The following is a 6,000-nucleotide window of genomic DNA, read 5'->3' on the forward strand; positions in this document are numbered from 1 at the left end:
GAGAGTTACAGCAGGAAATGAGGAGGTAAGGTGCTAGTGATGATTGGAAGGTAGTATTGCAAAGCTTTTCTCTGGAATATTGCAGTATTGTGTTTGCTGCCCTTATTGTGGGAATCATATATTTTACCAACAAGTGTGGACCAGTAGTTTGTGTGCAATGTGGTAAAGGAATTAAAGGTTGAAGATATACCAAGAAATGACCATTGTAGTAAAAGATGAGGAGGGTCCACTGGAACAGGTGACTCAGGGAAATAGCCAGGAGCAACAGGAAAGACAGGTGGTGTATTATGACATGGAGAAGTCTTGTGAAAGTTTGCAGCTCATGGAAGTTGACCCCATAAACCAGATGTTAGAAGGTGATCAGGAAGGAAGGTAGATAACAAGGTGGATCCTGACAAGGATGATTATGTTTGACATGAAATACAGATGAGTTTCAATTAACTGTACCAAAACCCTCCTAGCCAACACCAGAAAGTTCACATCAAAGATTAGGGATTTTCCGGACCGGTGCGGTGAGCCAAAGCCCAACCCCGTGAACACACCCTTTACCTGTGTTCTGCATCTACCTAACCCTCACTAGAAAATGTGAATTTGAACCTTCTGATTTGTGTATTAGAGTGCCAAGTATATTGGCAGAGAGAAGAATGATATAGATAAGTGAATACACAAAATGGAAGCTGGATGTCTATTTGTCTTATGTTCATAAAATAAACTGTTGCTTTAAGAGTGATTTTGATATGGTTGCAGAAACTGTGATTTTTAGTCAAAACAAAGAAGTAAAAGTCAGCTGCACAGTATGTCATGAGATTGTGGTTAGATCGTGTACTGCAGAATAAGGAATTGTATCTTTGCAGAATAGAGAGAATTAAAATTAGGTGAGAGGTAAAATGTATTTTGATATTAAACAGTCGTAATCACAAGATGTTGAGCTAATTAACTGAAAATCCCCCAGAAGGGGAGTATATGAATTAATGATATTTTCTGATAAATTAATTGTGACTGGTCTATGTATATGATTGGCCTGTTAATTTGATTAGACTATGTAATGCTGTAATGAAAGTATATAAAATGAAATCAATGTGTCGATGTCCAGTTCATTATATTCTTTTATCGTGAGCCCATGGAAACTTCACCTGCAATAAATCTACCAAAGAGACATAATTGTTCTTCAATGACTTTACATAACAATATCACGGTGACATGTTACATGTATTTGTGTTTTTCCCAAGCTTTGCTCTCAATAAAGCAGTTACTAAGGGGGTCATTCAGACCCAATCGCACGTTGCAATTTTTTGCAGCAGTGTTATCAGGTCAGAACTGCACATGAGCTGGCACTATGGTGCGCCGGTGCATGCCAGTCGGCTGACGCCCGTTGTTGCCGAGCGATTGCCTCAGCCGCTGTGACCCAGGGCAGCGACGAGTAACTCCCGGCCAGCCGTCGGAGCTGTGCTGGCCGGGAGTTACTCTTCAAGTAAAAAAGCATTGCCGCTCTACAATGCTTTTGTGCTTGTGGGGGGGGGGGGGGGGGGGGGAGAGCAACCAGACATGCGGGGCAGAATAGCCCTGTGCTGGGTGTCCCCCTGAATATCTCTGTCAGTGATCGTAGCTGTGCTAAATTTAGCACAGCTACAATCAGGTCGGAATGACCCCCATGTTCCTGTATATAGGGTGCTGGGAATCCGACATACTCTAGCCAGTTAATAAGGCCTGCTAAATTTCTATATAAGAAGCAGGGAAATATGAAGGACGTTTTGAAGGTGTTTGCTGAATTAGTTACAGGTCAGCAAAATATGGCTGCTAACCACCAGAATCTGACTGCTGAGCAGCTACAGTAGCTCAGATTCAAAGGCAGCAAGATCACATACAGGGGCAGAAAATACAGATCCAGCTACTGCATGAGGATTTAAAGGAAATGAGAAAAGTGGGCCGGATCTTGAGGTATTACACAAAAAAACACAGCCTCAGATGATATTGAGGCATTTTTGTGCACTTTTGAATGCACTGCCACACGGTTAAAGTGGCCAGAGGAGGATTGGGCAGCCATGTTTGCTTCCTATCTCATAGGGGAATCACAACAACCTCAAACCCTTGTGTAAAGGAGACCATACTCGGAAGGGTTGGGTGATGAGTGCCAGTAAAGCCCAGGTAGTCCATGATTGGTGGCTGAACCTGTCTGAGCATCAAAGAGTTTAGCTGGCCAAGCTAGCCAGATTGAGTAAAGTGTGGCTACAGCCAGAGAGGCATATGACTACACATATATTATAGATTATTGCTTTGGACCATGCTATATGAGTATTAGAACCGTGGGGTACAACACTAAGCCCTGCAGGCTGATCCCCAGACATTTTAGGAGTTAGCAGTTATGATTGCGTGGTACCTCAAATTAACCAAAGCTAAGCCAGGTTGGCAGCCAGTACCAAAGCCCAGAACCCAGGTTCCCATTGCTAAGAAAAGCCCCCACCTATTATCGTGTGTTTTGACTGCGGTGAGCCCAGTCATATGCATTGGGACTTCCCTAAGCAGAATGAACTGATGGATTGCAGCGCGGGGAGAGCAACTCAACCTGTGCTCTGCATGGCAGCGGGAAACATCTCACCGGCAGAGACCACCCTGTTCTGTATGTTGGTACAACTGGAAGGCTGGGAGATCTGAGCATATATTGATTTCTACAGTGGACTTACCATCATCTCTGTTAATGTGGTTCTTCCACAGGCAGACCAGGATTTATCCCCTGTCAAGGTGCTGTGTATACATGGGGATATCTAGGAGTGCCCACGTGTGTGCCTAACCCTAATAATAAAAGGCCGGCCAGTGAAGGTGCTAGCTGCAGTGACCCCCAGATCACCTTATCCACTTATCCTAGTACCTGATTATCTGTTGCTGTAAGGGATGGTTTTGTAGCATGATGACAGCAAATGGTCAGCAGCTAAGGTGTCCCAGGAGCAGAGCATCATGGGTTACCAGAGCATGGCGACCGTGAAAGCTTCTTTTGTCAGTGAACTGCAGGAGGAAGCAGAGACTGAGGGCCATTGGTCACCTGTTGGTGAGCAAGCGTCTTTAAAAGACTTTGGCTGAGACCAGCAGGACAATAAAAATCTGATTAATGCTTGTGAAATGTGGTAGTAGTTAATGGTAAAGTAGTTGCTGCTTTGCCACCAGAAGGTGTACCATATTCTATTTTAAAAAATTATTTGTTGCATCATGTAACCTCTCTGAAGGGACAAAGGGTAGACCAGTTATTAGTACCCGATAAACACGAGCAGTTGGTATTGGGGGCTGCAGACACGCATCTGTGGAGTGGAAATTTAGGGGAGGAGAAAACTCTCCAGTGCATACAGGGGGATTTTCAGGTTTAAATTGCAGTTTCTGCTAAAAACTGAATCTGCAATCCTTTCTTTTGCATGCTGTGGGATGCATATTGCAGGGCATGGCTGCCCAGCATGCTGAACATCCTGCCCAGTGGCTAGGACCGCAATTTAATTTATGTCAGTCAGGTAGAGGTGTTTACAGCCAATACAATGCTGTTGGGACCTGTGCGTGTGCACTGGCACTGCCAATGGGAGTTTGCAAATTGTGATTACATCACTTTGCAACGCGACTTGAATAAACCCAACACTTAAGATTATTTTGGACTTGCATTTATGCCGCAGTAAAAATACATTGTCAAGAATTTTCCAGTGTCAGAACTGGAATTAACTCGGGGTCTGATTTGTTTGAACTGGACTGGAACCGGAGAGATAACTGGAACTGGAGTCAGCTTTGGATCAGACTTGCTTGAACCAGACTGGAACCAGAGAGACAACTGAATCTGGAGTCAGCATAGTAACTGACTTGCTTGCACCAGACTAGAACTGGAGAGACAACTGGAACTGGAGACAGCATAAGAACTGACTTGCTTGCACCAGACTGGAACTGAAGGGACAACTGGAACTGGAGTCAGCTTAGGGTCTGACTTGCTTGAATCGAACTGGAACCAGAGAGACAACTGAAACTGGAGTCAGCTTAGGTATTGACTTGCTTGCATCGGACTGGACCCATAGAGACAACTGGAACTGGAGTTGGCTTAGCAACTAACTTACTTGACTAGGACTGGTACCTGAGAGACAACTGGAACTGGAGGACACACTAATGCACACCTGATAATTTTCTCTTAGGCTGGACTTGTTCTTGGAGAAAGTGTAGCTGCACATACAAGGACACACTGGAAGGAACTGTAGCTCCTGGAGACACAGTACAGGTGTTACTACTATGTGCTGAAATTACAGTGCTGGTAATGCTGCATAAATCTGGAGTCACAGGGTCCAATCGCTGTTGTGCAAGTTCGCAAGGCGGACAATTATCGAACAATTGTGCTTTCATACAGATTGTAATGGGCACATGAAAGGCCAAACTGGAAAATAATTCAGTGACTTTTTTGATCGCTAGGCGTGCGTATGTTGATTGACACGAAGCTGACATTTGAAGGTGGTAACTGGCCGTTTTCTTGGAGTATTAGGAAAAACGCAGGCATTCCCAAGCAGTTTCAGGGAGGGTGTGTGATGTCAGCTTCGGCCTGATCAGCCAGTTTCTTTCACACTGTAGTAGTAGGTCTTGGGCTATGCATGAACTGCACATACTGGAAAAAAACATTTGATGGTGAGTGAGTTGAGAATGGATCCTGACAGCCCAGTGTATAACAAGACAGCCCCCCGACCAGTGTTTAGGGCACCGCTGGATCCCCTCTCTGTCATTTTGAGAGAACTGGTATGGGTCTGATAAAGCTGGTGGAGAAATCTGCGTGATGGCATTAATGCATAATAGTGGTAGTGGATTAGGCCACCAGATACCCGGAGGCCATTTTACTATGTAATATGAAATCTAGCACCATTGCTCGGGAATTAATGACACTGTACACCCACCTTAAAATACTGTAAGATGGAGCCGCGCTCATCTGAGGCAGCTCCATCGCAAACGTGCACTCCTGGCGTGACTAGGTGATCCATCCGCCTAGTCACTCTGGGAGTGCACAGAGACGTTCTCATTCGGAGTGTCTCTGTCCAGGCTCGCAAACGGAGACACGTTCCATTCAAGTGAATGGGGTACGTGGCCATCACAGGCACGTGCGCCCGGGTGGACGGGGGTGCTCTCGGTGATAGGCGTGCTCAGGCAGCCATGCCTATTCACAGACGGAGCCACAATTAGTGTGGCTCCATCTGTATCCATTTTGTCTCTAATATAATGAATAATTTGTGCCGATTGATAAAGGTGGATTGGATTACTACCTCGGTTTACCACCTGCAAACAGATGGCCTGGTCGAGTACTTTAACCAGACCCGTAAACAAATAATAAAAATTGTGATGTCTGTAGAAAAGTCAGATTGGGACTTAATCATACCCTATTTAATGTTAGTAGTACAAGAGGTGCCCCAATCCTCTACGGGATTTAGTGCTTTCAAACTTCTCTAAAGGATGCAACCTAGTTGGATTTTAGATATGTTAGAGAAGAGTGGGAATAACAGTCATACCAGAAAACATTGTTCAGTTTGTATCCCATTTGTATAGCCTTTTAAGCAGATTGTTCCACTCCTGAATGAGCACATGGATAGGGCCCAACAGCGTCAAAAATGTAATTATGAAATGACCACGGTCAACCGGTCTTTTGAACCAGGAGAAAGGTACTGGTTCTTGTGCCCACCAGTGAAAGTAAATTGTATTCTTAATGGTGTGGTCCTTATGAAGTCATAGAGGACATTGAACATATGCTCCTGAGGAACTGGCACCCATCAGACCAGCGAAACACGTTGGGCTTTATCTGTAGACAGGGGTGTATCTTCCTATTGGCCAGGATGGCACTCGCCAGGGGCGCCAGGCAAGGAGGGGGCGCCGCCTGGCTGTGCCACCAGCGGCCAAAGGATAGAAAAGCAGTACCGTCAGACTGTACCTCGTGAGAGTCTGTTACTACTACAGTAACAGGCTCTCACCAGGTACACAGCAATTGTTAGATATTGTTTAGATAATATA

Source organism: Pseudophryne corroboree, chromosome 4 (genome assembly GCF_028390025.1).
Source record: "Pseudophryne corroboree isolate aPseCor3 chromosome 4, aPseCor3.hap2, whole genome shotgun sequence".
Taxonomy (NCBI): domain Eukaryota; kingdom Metazoa; phylum Chordata; class Amphibia; order Anura; family Myobatrachidae; genus Pseudophryne; species Pseudophryne corroboree.